Below are 15,322 nucleotides of genomic sequence, written 5' to 3'. Positions count from 1 at the left end.
CCATAGTGAGGATCACACCTGGTGGCCTGCCTTTTATACTAGGCCAGGCACACCTGTACAGGTAATCTGCTAGTCTCCTACTGCTGTGCCCTCTGGTGGCACACCTTGTGAAAGTATAAACAGTAGCCATGTAGGATACATGACATCACTCTCCCCCAAGCTTTTAGTGCAAATCGCCTCTGCATTGACTATGCTCTGGGCTTAGCTGTGTCTAGCTGACCCTTGGTGGGTCATTTCAATCTTGGGTGAGTGGTTGGTGTTTCGTTGGTAGTAGAGCACTGGTGGTGCTGTTTGTCTGTGTCCCTGACCACTCCATTCCGCCCCCCCCCCACATATAGATTATGCCGGAGGCTCATTTCATTCATGTACATTCAAGTCCAAAAAAACAAGTTTGCATTATATTTGTGGTTCAGTTGTGAGACAAGTACATTAGACTGGTGAGATACATTATCGATATGTACTGGGGATTGGTAACCAGTGCGTAAGGACAAGCTAGTGCCAGGACTGCTGGATGGTGTCCAGGTAGTCTGGTGGTGGCGCGGTGCCCAGTGCTGGCAGTGGGAACCCGGTTGGCTCAAGTTGCCTGCTCTCAGGGCTGTTGCCGTTGCTCCTAGTGTCGGACAGGTTCACAGATACCTGTGCCCTCCCTGTCCTTTCTTTGTGCCCTGGGTCACTGCTGCTGCCTGAGGAGCTGTCGTCTAGCAGTGCCCATGGAACTGCTGACTCGCTTGCCTGGGTGTTGTTTGGTTTGGGATCCTGGCTGGTCCCGGTCCTCTTTTGGAGAACTGTTGCGGGTGACCCTTTGTTCCCGGGTCTGGCCTTGATGGCGATGGTGTCTGGGGGCTGCGCCTTAGCAGAGCTCGTGGCGGTTGGTGCCATCGGGTGCCTGAGAGACGGAGCCGATCAGGTGCAGGGTATCGATACCGGTGCCATTGCCCTCCTGAGATCGCCTGCTCTGCAGTTCGTGTATATTGGCTGCATGTGGCCACACTCCATGGTGCATAACTCTGGTCCCAGGGACGTAGTCTACAGCGTTGGGTAGCTTGCTGGACCTATGTACTCCCAATGGATGTTTGCCCACTGCATTGGCAGTGTGCAGTTGAACTCCTACATCGCATGTTTCATTACTTATTGTGAATACCCTGTAGCTCCGATCGCGATTGCGCGACTTTTCCTTGCTTGTTGCATGTACACAACTCTGATCATCAATTACACATTTTACATGATCACAATCGTGCAACTTTTCCTTGCTTATTGCATGTACGCAACTCTGATCATCAATTACACATTTTACCTGATCGCAATCGTGCGACTTTTCCTTGCATATTGCATGTACACAACTCTGATCATCAATTACACATTTTACTTATCACAATCGCGCAACTTTTCCTTGCATATTTCATGTACACAACTTTGATCATCAGTTACACATTTTACCTCTAACTCACAGTTGCTATTACAGGCAACTCTCGATTATCCGTACACAGATCTAATGGAGAACCCGCTGCAACGGCACTTTTAAAATCTGTGATTCTGTCCCGTGTACAGCTGCACACGACCATTAAACCCACGCGACACAGTCCTGCGCTGACCACTTTATGCACCTGTACGCCACTGAGGGTGCCGCCCGACCTCGGGGGCAAGTAAAGCCGAGTCTCATTCGACCTCCAGCGGTTGAAGCCATTTTACCTTTCAGCCACACTGCTGGGCCTGATCGCGGCACTAGCGGGGAATGAGCTCAGGTTTCTAGGCAGGATCTGGGGACCCTGCATGCTGGCACCATCCGGCTTGTCTGTGCTCTTTCTCTGCAGGCCGATGACTGCCGAAGGATTGGGGATTAGGCTCGTCGAGTTGGTGTTCTAACTATTTTCAACATTGATTTGAGGGAGGGGTCGTTGACTCCAGCAAGTTAATCTGGCATTAATGTATAAAGTTGGGCCCCAAACATTCTCAGCAAGTACGTACGTGCACTTGCCCTAGCTGCAAAATTGTTTACCCGGAATAGCCCGATTCCCGAGGGCCCTGGATAATCGAGAGTTGCCTGTACATTGCTTGAGTGTGTGGAACTGTCCCTTTAAGTGTGGTGGGTTGCTGGGCTCCTTTAAGAGAGCCTTGCTATCTTTACCCCAATCCTCTTCTCCGTTTGGTGCCACGTGTTGCTCCATCAGCGCTGCACCTCATGGTCTGGCCGCCGCCATCTTTTTCGTCAGCGCATCACCTCGTGGTTCTTTCCTCCATCCATGATGTCGACTGCGGTGATCCTCTTCATCCCGGGTTCTGCCACTGAAGCTGGGGAGTCGCCTTTGGATCCGATTTTCTTCCTCCGGAGTCCTGCCACTGGAGCCTGGAAGGTGCCCTCGGGTCGTCCCAGCTGGATCACCTCCACGCAGTCGTGCTGAGTGGTCTGTGCTTCAGGTGCTGTGCTGGTTTGCTCTCTGGTGCCAGATCTACCCTCAGGTGAGGGCTTGCTTTGCCTCTGAGCGCAGAGGACATTAATTGCTGGAGGGGTGAAGTCTTCCCACTTCCAATGGATCATCTCCATCCACCTTCTTTCAAGTAGCATTGGAATATCACCTGCAACAACCCACAGAGGTAACTTGTGCACCGCACCATCATGGAGTATCTTTACATCCGCACTACCAACGACTGGGATAAGTTAATCGGTGTAGGTGCGCAGCTTTGCCTGAACCGGGACCAACTTGGGTCGTTCAGCTTGATTGTCCCATAGCCTCGCAAAGGCTTCTTGATTCATTACTGATTGGCTCGCTCCCGTGTCCACTTCCATGAAGACTGGAACACCATCTATCTTGAATTCCATCCTCAACGGGGAACACTCGGTGGTGCAGGTCAACATGCTATATACCTGGTCGTGGGGCTGAGCTGCCTCTCTGCCTATCGTTTCATAATCTGCGCTGGATTCATGGCCATCAGCAGACTCTTCATCGACACAGTGAGTCATATTTCTCTTACACATTCGCTGGAGGTGGCCCTTTGTGCTGCAGCCTTTGCATACATAGTCTTTAAAACGGCACTGGTGAGCCCTGTGATTCCCTCCACAATGCCAGCATGGAGGTACTCGGTTACCCCCCCCCCTCGGCGGACTCTGAGTTAAGGGACTAAGGGGCCTCTTCTCTCTTCCCTGAGAAGGTTCACGTTCTACAGTCCAGCCTCTAAAAGGCGCCACTCTGTGTACAGTACTTGCTGGGTTTGAGTCCTGAGGATGAGTCATCTGCCTAGAACCACAGGTCGAGGCTCACAGAGATGGCCTTCTGCAGTGTGACTGTGGTATTCGCTGACAGCTTATGAAGAAGGCCCTCATGGCTGATTCCAATGACAAAAATATCCCGCAGCGCTTCGGTGAGGTTGTCGCCGAAATCACACAGCCTCCTGAGGTCTGCAGCGTATTTTGCATTTTCCTGGCCTTTGGGCCGTCAGTGGGTGTAGAATCGGTGTCTGGCTGTGAGGATGCTCTCCTTGGGCTTGAGTTGCTCATGGATTAGTGTTACGAGCTCCTCGTATGTCTTAGTCATTGTCTTTGCTGGTGCCAGCAAGTCCCTGACGAGACCATAGACGGTGGGCCCACAACTAGTTAGCAGGATAGCTCTGCGCTTGCCAGCCAGTTTGGCCAGGTTGTCTCCTGCCAGGTCATTTGCTGTGAAGAAATGGTCGAGCCTCTCCACAAAGGCGTGCCAATCATCACCATCGCCGAACTGCTGCAACGTACCAAGGGTAGCCATTTTCGCATGAAAGTCGGTAATCTCGTTGCCAATTGTTATATCCTTGGATGCTATGATAATGATTCCATGAGGCAATGTATTGTACTTGAACTGTAGTGGCCCTTAGTCCTTTATTGATAACTCAGAGTGAGGATCACATCTGGTGGCCTGCATTTTAAACAAGCACACTCACAGGTGAATACATTACAGTTGCACCACCGAGGAACCTACAATTGCTGGGGCAGAGTTATGCTATTTGCCGACCAACTGCTCAGCAATTATGGACGAAATTCTTACAATTGCTGAAAGCAAGCATAGGAGCCTAAGTTCCTATTCACTTAAGAAATGACTACAACTCTTTTCATTGCAAAACAAATAAATGATTAGTTCAAGTGCCCCCTGAATAAAGCGGCGGGGGGGGGGGGGGGGTGCGGGGCGGGGAGGGAGAACACGCCAAACATTTTTCAAGGCCCTTTTTTTTGTGGTTTTTTTTTGTGTTTTTTTGGCATTAAAACCATAAATGATACAAGTGCCCCCTGTCTAAAAGGTGGGGGACACTAAAACCGGCAATAAAACAAATTAAACTTTAAAACGTATAAAATTAAATTAAAATTTGGTTGCCGGTAGTGATGATGCACTCCAGTCCCTCCGGCACCTACCTCTCGCAGAAGGCCGCAAGCGTACCGGTGGACACCGCGTGCTCTATCTCCAGGGATACCCTGGCTCGGATGTAAGCGCGGAAGAGAGGCAGGCAGTCATGCTGAACGACTGCCTCGATCGCCCGTTGCCTGGACCGGCTGATGGCCACCTTGGCCGTGCCCAGGAGCAGTCCTACGAGGAGGCCCTCGGACCTACTCGGTCCCCTCTGCACAGAGTTCCCAAAGATCAGGAGTGAAGGGTTAATCGTGGTAGTGCAAGATTACTGTGCTTGTATTTATGTAATTAATGACAGAATGAGATAGGCCATTGCGAAAAGGTCACAAGACGATGAGCAAGAAAGAAACCAATAACACCAGACACTGGCCAAAGACAAGGAAGTAAGCCCGGACAAAGGTGAAAAATATAATTGTTGAGTAAGACCTTTTCGCAATGACAGATGGATAAGCAGTGACGTGTGACCTTTGCGGTTTATGGCTTTAAATACTCATTTATTGTAATCTCAAATTGAGTTGTAAGCTTTTGCAGGTGCCCTGGATCCTTGTATGTAATAAACTGTGTGTTTTCGAACCCTCTAACATAGCCTCGGAGTAGATTTATTTCTACCTCGAGGTTTTCCCCCAACAGTTTTGGCGCTGCGAGCAGGGTGTATCGGTAAGCCCTCCTGACCGAGACTTGAAAGTACAGGGATAAGGTTGGATTTCACGACATCCCAGAAATTGGAACGTTGAACCAGCAGGCGTGAGGCTACCGGACACCCAACGAACAAGCGAGACTCGGAGAGGTTTGATAACAGACATAGTGAGTAGAAATAAAGTAGATTATAAGTAAGATAAGTGGTGTGTAAGAGAAACGTGTGTCCCCGTCATTTCAATTGTCACAAACTATCTCAATCACCTAACTTGAGCCGGAAGTGAGAGGGCAAAATGCCCCACGTGATGGCCAAGGATTAAGGTCGAAGGGAACACCGGGAGGACAAAGTGATGGTGGAAACCTGTTAGTGACTGTGTGATACGCATGAAATGGTGTGAGAGTTGAGGGATAATCCCATCGCAATAAATAAGTGATGGAGTAGAAGAAGGCCCGTGTGAAGAGACTCATTCGCAGAGGAAGCGAGGGAAGGTCAGATCACATAATGGCGTCAGGGGAAGACCTTGAATGGGGGCTGGGAGGGTCTCTTAGTAGATTCTATGCAGACGATCAGAAGAGCTTAATAAATAAAATGATTAAAGACGGGCGGGATCCCTCGGCTGTCCCCAAGGAGCAAAAGAGTTGGTGGGAGAAACAGATACAGAAAAAGGCAAAGAAAGCCGGAGTACTTTTAGTATATCAGTTATGTGAGTTACAAAGTAAAACCAAACAATTAGTAGAGAAAAGTAAGGAGATGGAAGCCGAGAATAAGAAATGGAGAGAGCGGTATGAACAAACTGGCAAGTGGGGTGGATCAGATTATGACCTCCCTCCGACTTATGTTGCCGCAGTAACGGCCTCGGCTCCTCCCTTTGATGAGGAGACCGAGATGGAAGGGTCAAATTCAGTAAATACAGAAAGGGCAGCCCCTCTTAGGGTAACCCACTGCGTACAGGGAGGGAACCCCCGATATCAATACTATACTTTCACCCCGACAGAAAAACAAATGGTGAATCAGGATTTGGGGAGTCTGCTACCACGGAAGAGAAATGTAGAATTTTGGCAAAAGTTAGAAGAATTGTATGAGACCCACGATATGCATGAGTGAGATGTCCACCAAATAGTTCGGGCTAAGTGTCCAAAGGACCGGTGGACAGGGCTAGCACCCCCTCACAGTGACGGCACATGGATACCTGCCGTGGGTGCCACAAGGGCACAATGGGACGCTGCCAGAACAGGGTTCGTCCAGGCTGTACAGGCCTTAATGGGAGCATCCACTCCAAATCCCGCCAGAAAAAGGGAGAAAACGCCAATGACTATAGAGAGAGGTTATGGGTCCAATACCAAGAATCCACGGGACAGACGGCCCCGAACAGAGACGACCCAGTCTTTGTGAAAATGTTTAAGGACAGCCTTTCGGCCGACCATCAAAAGATCTTAAAAATGGGGTTGGTAGTCGTGGACACCTATGACCAAGCTGTCCAGTGGGCATGCCACCTTAACTCTGGGGGAATAAAACAAGAAGTGGCCGCAGCTAAGAGTAGTAAGAGTGCGGGCCGAGGGGAATGCTACAACTGTGGCAAGACAGGTCATTTTGCCGCCGACTGCAGGGACCCCAAAAGACCAGCCGTCCGATGTGACAATTGCGGGAAAAAGGGACATGCCACTGATAAATGTTGGCCGCCCAAGGAGAAAAGAAATAGTCAGTCAGGCCTTAGAATAGAGGAGATGTGAACCAACAACAGCTAATCACAGCGCTGAGGGACTTAGGAAGAGACTGAAGGCCAGCGGCCCCCGTTGGGCAAGGAGAGGATCCACGTATTCACATAACAGCGCTGTTCAGGGGCCGGCAGTGTGATATGTTAGTGGATACCGGAGCCTCGGTATCTATGATAGATATTCCCTTACACACAACTAAACATGTCGTCTATATAACTGGCGTGGGAGGATCTGCCACCAAAGCCCACCAGAGTGAAATTATTCTATTGGAGATAGCCGGTATTCTGATCCCGGCACAATTTTATGTATGCCTAAATGCAGAAGGGACCATATTGGGGATCGACCTCCTGGAACAGTTAGGGGCAATAATAGACCCACAGAATAAGAGAATAGTTTGAAGGCAAAATCACGACCATCGGGGAACAGACTAATTTGCACAATCACGCAAAGGTTGGAAGTGTGCAACTTCTCACCCGAGATTGGGATATAGCAGGAGACTACGGCCCATTATGCGAACAAACGAGGGAAGTGTGGGCTCAATCAAAGCAGGATTGTGGGCTGGTAAAAACCAAGCCAGTGATCATTTCTGGGCCCGAACACCCTCCTCATAAGCAACACCCCATTAAACCTGAAGCCCGAGAGGCCGTAAAACAAATAGTGCAGGACCTCTTGTGGAGTGGTGTCCTTCGGGAAGCCGAAAGCACAATGAACTCGCCAACCTGGCCTGCAAAGAAACCAGATGGGTTATATCGATAGATCATAGACTATACGACGTTAAATTAAAAAAAAGTAGCTCCCTGCCAGCACCCCATCGTAGCAAGCCCAGTGACCATATTTAATGGACTGAAACTAGAACATAAAATATTCACCATCTTAGATATAGCTAATGGATTTTGGTCCATACCATTAGCCCAGGAATCCCAAGATAAATTCACATTCACGGTTAGGAATAGACAGTACACTTGGACACGAGTGCCCCAGGGTTTTCACAACAGCCCGGCCATATTTCACCGAACTATGAGTCGAGCCTTGGAGACCGTAGATTTAGCCCCCTACCTAAGTACCATCCTCCAATATGTGGACGATCTGTTGATTGCCTCAGAGGACGAGAGAGGACATATGGGGGCTCTAATAGAAACCCTTAAAGAAAGCGGGATTTAAGGTAAACCCCAAGAAAACTCAGATCGGATTGAAGGAGGTAAAGTACTTGGGACACCAACTGTCGGAGGGGACAAAAACAATGCCCCACGACAGAAAGGAAGCAATTCGCATTATGCCCCGACTGAAAACGGTCCGAGGAGTGCATAAGATATTAGGACTTGTGGAAGAAAGAATCTATGAATCTATGGCTTATGGTAAAGGGAAGGGTTAAATTCTGTTTTTGCTATATTTGAAGAAATAATAGGACCAGAACAACACCCACACTTTTTAGCCTTGAAACTTAGAAATGTAATTAAATGACTATCTGGTATTAAAAGGGAGTCTCCTGATATTCTGCTTATCAGACTGTGAACAGGGAGAAATTATGCAAGGACAGATAGAGTGTGTGCCTCCCGAGACGACCCTTGTACTCACGGAACTAATGAATAGGATTCCTTTTCTCTTTCTGTATTCTATTTCTGTATAAAGATAGGGACAATTTGCTTGTAGAGCAGAGCCTTGGTACGGTCCAAGCAGGCTCTCCGAGATATCTCGCTATTTTTTAATAAAATTCTCTCGAAGTGCAATTCTGAAAGTGTCGAGGAAATTTCTAAGTTAAATTAACTCAGCCGCAGGCGTTCAGAGTTGCGCTTCGAGAGAATTTTATTTCTAAAACTAACAAGATATCTCGGAGAGCTTGCTTAGTCCACACCAAGGCAGAACTCTGAATTTTACAGGCAACTTCGCTCTATCTTTATACAGTTGAAACAGGAATTTTATCTGCAACTCGCCACACATAAACATTATTCATACATTTCGTGAGCACAAAGGTCATTGTATCTATTATACATGAGCATTATTCATACGAAACTGTGAGTACAAAGTTCACCCCGGTAGGCACACTTTATCTGTTTCTTGCATAGTTTCTCTTTGTCCCTATGCTGATAAGCAAGGTATCTGGAAACTCATGCAAAGACCAGACAGTCATGTATATACAACATTCTGTTCTTTGAGGCTGATAAGTTTCGGTAAACACCAGATAGTCATGTATATACAACATTCTGTTCATTGAGGCTGATAAGTTTCGGTAATTTTCTCTAGCTCCGTGAATTCTACAGAATCAGCAAAAGCGAACTTAACCCTTCCTTTAACCTAGGACATGGATTGTTTTCTTCTACAACTCCTTCCTTGTTGATCTTTTCCAGATCAACACGGTTTCATATTCTTTTCATGTTTAAAAGGGGGTTCATACCCTTCAGGGTAGGGTCGCATTTCAAGGCATTTTTCCTCGTCGTAATCATCTATATTTTCTTCTATGCGATTTAACCTTTCTTTTATGAACACACTTTTTCTTTCCACGCGGGATACTAGTTCTATTACTTGACCAATTAATTTTTTCAATTTCATCCACATTGCACAAATGATTATCAACAACGCAAGCATAACTGCACCCAAGATTACTATGGGGTGTATGGCCAGTTTCAATACGGCTGAGGCCCTGGGGGACCATCCGTAAAACACATCCCACCAGTGGTGTACTGTTAAGGAGGTGACTTCATCTGCGATTCTTACTAGTTGTCCCTTCCTGTAAGCCATTTCGATTCTGAATTTGCTTGTCATTACGTATCAAATTGTGCAGTCTGGTCAAATTAATTATAGGGGGTAGGGGGTCAATCCTATGCACAGACAGGTATTTTTCTACATTTTGCCACTGCCCAAAGGTATAAGTTCTTTTTTCTTCAGGGTCATGCAAGGTGTATACTCCTCTCACGCATGTATTAATGGGGGGCCTATATAGAATTCCATCCAGATAGACAGATTTGCTTCCTGTCACACAGATTTCATTCGGTCCAATTTCTGCAATCTCAGTGTCATTTGTTGGCTTTAATTCCCATTTACATACTCCAATGGAGTGCTGCAGTGAGCATGGTTCGTGTATGGCGGTCTGATAGGGACATACCATTCCGAATGGCCACCTAGCACATCCCCTCTGGTGATGTGTCATATTCTTCTCATCGACCCAATCTCCTTTAAATTCTGAGTACCAGAAGTTCTGTCCAAACAGCTGGGGCATTACTTGGAACTGACACCAAATTTCTTTTCGTGTCTTACTTACTATCTCCATAGTAACGTTACATCCTTTTGAATTACAACTGGTATATCTTTTTTGAGGGTTAATGGTTAAATTAAGAAGCTTATCCCTTTTGTTAATTTCCAGCAACCTTTCCCATGTGTTAGCATGGAAGGATAATATTTTCTTTTCTAACTCGGCTCTTAATAGCTGTCTGATCATTTCTTTAAACAGGCAATGGGTGTACTTGTTTACTCCCTGTTGTTCTTTCATTAGTTTCTCTATTTCCTTCTCTATCCCTTCATTCTGTTCCCAGGTCATTTCATTTATGACGTAACCTGATTGCCTTGCTGCCTTGCACTATTACTGCTTTCCCATACCATATTTCCCTTCCATACTCTTCCTTCTTTCAGTATACCTAACGTCCATTTATAATTTTTACAAGAGTCCCTTCCCATTAAGTCATTACAATAACAACACGTCCACACGATAGTAACAGTGGGCCAAATAATAAAGGCCCAAACTGGCACACAAATGAGCTCTGACATCCGTTCCTGAACTTTTGGGCAGTACTTTCAAGTCCAAATATTTAATTTAGTACAAGAGCAGGTACAGTTCCTCAGCGAGAAGATGGCCTTTTCCTTAGTCAGGCAATCGTAGTACGTCCTGGTTCAATGCCTTTTCTTTTGTCTGTATTTCGTTGGGAAAATAATATTTACAACGGGTTGCATGCACCCAATTTGGATGCTTTTCCAACTTCAGCATGGTTCGTGTTGTGAGAATTATCTGATATGGTCCTTTCCACCTAGGAGAAAAGGATTCTTTGTTTAATGTTTTTACCAACACTTGGTCTCCAGGCCTAAAAGGGTGCATATTTCCTTCCGACGGGGGCACCTGTGTCTGCTTTATTTGTTCATGCAGACTCCTTGCTATTTCACACATGGCCTGAGCATACTTTAGTGATTTTTCATCATTCCAAATTAATGCTATTTTTTCAACCAACAATGGTGGCTTTATGCCGGTAGGCATTGGTCTTCCCAACAAGGCTTCATGTGGTGTCAAACCAGTATTTTGGTTTCTTTGGTTTCTCATTGTATACAGTACCAATGGTAAGGCATCTGGCCATTTTAATCCTGTTTCCTGACATACCTTGGTGAGGGTAGATTTAAGAAGTTGGATGTCAAGTGTCTGTGGAAGGGAGACTGAGACTGCTTGAAGGCAGTTTGCCTGTGCCGAAGCGGCCTGTTTGGCTGCCTCGTCAGCCCTCCTATTTCCTACTGATACTTCATCCTCACCGGTTGTGTGAGCTGCACATTTGATAACGGCTACCTTACTTGGCAACTGAATGGCGTCTAATAGATTAAGCACCAGTTGAGAGTGCTTAATATGCTTTCCTCCAGAGGTGATAAAGCCTCTGTTTTTCCATAGTTGCCCAAAATCATGGACCACACCAAATGCATACCTAGAATCAGTATAGATATTGGCAGTTTGATCTTTTGCTATTATACAAGCTCTGGTGAGGGCAAACAATTCAGCAGCCTGAGCCGAGGTTCCGGGAGGCAGGGCAAATGCTTCAACCATTTCATGGGGGTTTACAATTGCATAGCCTGCCAAAAGTAAATCATCTGACGGCCTGTACGACGATCCATCTGTATACAGAATGAGATCAGGATTGTCCGTAGGTTCTGTGAGCAAGTCTGGTCTTGGTAAGGTGGCTACTTGCACTGTTAATAGACAATCATGCTGGTCTGGATCTTCTATGTCAGGAGTAGGAAGGAAAGTGGCTGGGTTTACTACCGGTGCGCGCCGAAAGGTGTAATTAGAGTGTGACAGTAGTAATATTTCATAACCTGTTCATCTAGATGCTGTAAAGTGTTGTGTGGCAGCGGAATTCAACAGTAATAACACAGCGTGGGCTGTTATGACAGTACATGGATAGTCCAAAACAATAGGTACCGACTTTTCCACCATCACCGCGGTAGCTGCTACAGCGCGTAGACATGCTGGCATTCCCCTTACCACTGGAGGCAGCAAAACCGAATAATAAGCCACTGGTCTATTTCCCCCACCGTGTTCTTGGGTCAGTACGGCTGTTGCAAATCCTTCTTTTTCATTCACATACATTTGAAAAGGTTTTCCATAATTCGGAAGTCCCAACGCTAGGGCATTAGTGATCGCTTTCTTTAACTGTTTAAATGCTTCTTCTCTCTCAGGGGTCCATTCCACCTTGGGTGGGGCATCATTTAGAGCAGCTGATCTTAGGACTGCATCCCATTCCCGATAATCAGGGATCCATTGTCTACAGTACCCAACCATCCCCAAAAATGACAAGATATCCTTCTTTGTCTTTGGTATGGTGGCTCTTTGAATTATCTGAATTCTTTCTGGTCCTAGCTGCCTTTGCCCATGAGATATGATAAAACCCAGGTACTGGACTTGAGTCTGACAAAACTGTAACTTTTGTAACGACACTCGGTGCCCTCTTTCACACAGGTGTTGTAATAGTTTCAGGGAGTCTTGCATACACCTATATCCGTGGCTGGAAGCCACAAGCAAGTCGTCCGCATACTGCAGCAGTACGGACTGGTCTGATAAGGTACAGTCTTCGAGGTCTCTCTTTACTGCTGCTGCATATACGGCGGGGCTTTCTGTATACCCTTGGGGCAACCTGGTCCAGGTGTACTACTGTTTCTTGTAGGTGAAGGCAAACAGATACTGACTCTCCTGACTTAGTGGGATGGAAAAAAAGGCTGAACACAGATCTACCACCATAAAGACAGTTGCTGTTGGTGGGATAGCAGATAGTATAATGTTGGTGTCTGGCACCACAGGGGTGATAGGGACTACTATCTTGTTAATAACTCTCAGATCTTGCACAAATCTCCACTCATTCGGCCTATTAACCTTTGGTATGGGCAGTATCGGAGTGTTACACGGGCTCTGTGTCTTTTCTAGAACTCCTTGTTCCAACAATGCAGAAATGACTGGCTTTATCCCATCTTCTGCCTCTGGAGGCAGTCTGTACTGCTTAATGCTTGGTAACACGGCGTTCTTTATCAGCTGTACCCGATGGGGTACTGCAGAATGTACTTGCCCAACATGATTCTTATGTTTTGCCCAAAGTTCCGAAGATACTTGATTCAATGCCATTGGCAGCTTAGGGCTTGGTTGTTCAGGGGGCTGCTGTTTTTTAAAAGTGGAGGCATAACTTTTACCTTTCCACTGGAGAATCCCCCTGGTGCGGGCGATAAATTCTATCTGAACATTCTGTCATTCTATTACTGCCCAAGGCCGATAGCCTGGTTGCTGTTTCTCCTTTTCAATTTCTACAATCATCGGACCCATATATTTGGGTTTCGCTGGCGGTTTTACAGCCAATGTCAGATGGGGTGTCGAGTTCTCTTCTTTAAACCGCTTCTGCTGTAAGGATGTCAAATTCATGGCTACCCCGAATCCTTCTGGTCCGAAATAAATGCGGGGTGTAGCTTCTATTATTTCTTCTTTATTTAGAAAGGGCTGTATTAAGCACTGGTAAGTTTCAGCTTTTTGTCGAGTGTACCAGGCTGTACAGTGAAGCTGAACTGCCTCAAAGTTTGTTAAAATTATATACATCAATTCTTCGGTATTAGAGTCGAATTTAGCTTTGTATAATTTCATGTATCAAAGGGGAATAGGAGTTGCCATTCAACTGCCAATAATAGAGGGTAGCCTTTTCTTCGTTATCTTCCCTCTTTTCTCCCTCAATCCCCTTGAGAAACTGAGGGATTTTATTAGGTGGGAGTTCCATGAACATTCCCTCCTGTGTACAATAAATTGTGGCTCCTAGTTTGCATAAAGTCTGCCTTCCTAATAAAGGGAGAGGCGCTGTTTTAGAGACTATCAAAGCCTCGTCATTAACTTGTTGTTTTGGCCTTATTGTCTTTATAGGTGAATAGTCCCTCCCTATCCATATTGGCTAGTACTGTAATTGTCTCTTTCCAACTTTTTCCTTGCCAGTCCAAAACCTTTATTTTATAGGTTCTCGCGTGTTGTGGCAACATACAATTTAACAAGGTTTGTACTGCCAAAGGTTAATTTTGATCCATAGATATTCCTGCATGTTCATCCCAACTATTTCTCCATCTGCCTGCGAAGTCTATCATTGATTCTTCCGCCTTCTGCAAGCAGCAGGTGACTTCCCCTATATCTCCGTGCTTTTTAGCTCCCTTTAATATGGCATCCTTGCCCCTGTGTTGCAACCAATTTCTCCCGGGACTCATTTCCTTCTTCCTCATCATTTTTTCGCCAATCTCCATTTTCGCTGGCGGGTATAGGGAACATATCTTTTACCCCCTGCCAGGAAGACCCATAGGCCGCTTGCAATAATAATTTAACATCTCCTGGGAGTGGATTGTAAATTGTACATGTCTGCTCAAGCCAGTTGTGAAAAGCTATTGGTCTTTTTACCGGATTCGGGACGGCCGAGATCATATCTCTGGCTTCTCCGGGAGATCAGGGTTTCAGGACTGCTGTAGTTCCTACCATTACCCTAGGATTTTGGCCGACGGAGGTTTGGGAAGTAGAGTCGGCGGCTTCTTTTGCTGTTTGTTGCCTTGTTTGGTGAGGACCTCTCCTCCCTGTGTCCTGGTTTGCTACCCCTCCCTCTACTGCTTCGGCTTCCCCTGATCCTGATGCTCCCGGATCTCCTCCACCGGGTCCTCCATTAGGTGGCTGATCCAGAGGGGCTGCTAGTTCCTTCGGAGCTTGATTTCTATGGGCCACAATTACTTCTATCATTTCCTGCCAACTATCTTGTTTTGGGGGTTCTATATGGGGGTAAAGTCCTACTGCTGGTGCTGAAGGGATAGGAAAACCCGGAGGACTGTAAGGGGGAGGTTTTCCACCTTTTCCTTTTTCTTTTTCTTCCGGTTTACTTTTGGGGGGTTGATGCCTTTTGGCAACCTCTGTCCATTTTTTAAAACAGTTTTCCATGTAGTCCTTATCCCAAGTAGGATCTCCCCCTCCTTCTTTGGTTACTTTTCTCCATTCCTCTATCAAGGATAACTTAAAACTTCCTCCATATGGCCAATCCCCATCAGACCAATCATACAAATTGCTGCTAAACGTTACCGCGTATCTGTCGTCTCCTGTTTCTTTAATTACAGTGTCCGCCGGCGAGCCGGGCGGCACAATGGGATCTCCTACCTTCTCTCGTTGCTTTACTACCTTACGGATTCTCTTCTCGGTTTGAGGATCTAATTTCATTTTTTCAGTCGAGGGATCGTCTTTCTTTCCTTTTCTAGGAGCTGGGCGCGAGCGCCCTGCTCGACTAGAGCCGTTTCCCATTCGTCCGGGTGTTATGTCCCACGATCCTTTCTGAAATGAGAGTTTAGGACACGCCTACAAAATA

The sequence above is a fragment of the Pristiophorus japonicus genome, chromosome 17 (genome assembly GCF_044704955.1).
Source record: "Pristiophorus japonicus isolate sPriJap1 chromosome 17, sPriJap1.hap1, whole genome shotgun sequence".
Lineage (NCBI taxonomy): Eukaryota > Metazoa > Chordata > Chondrichthyes > Pristiophoridae > Pristiophorus > Pristiophorus japonicus.
This window is presented reverse-complemented; position numbering follows the sequence as displayed.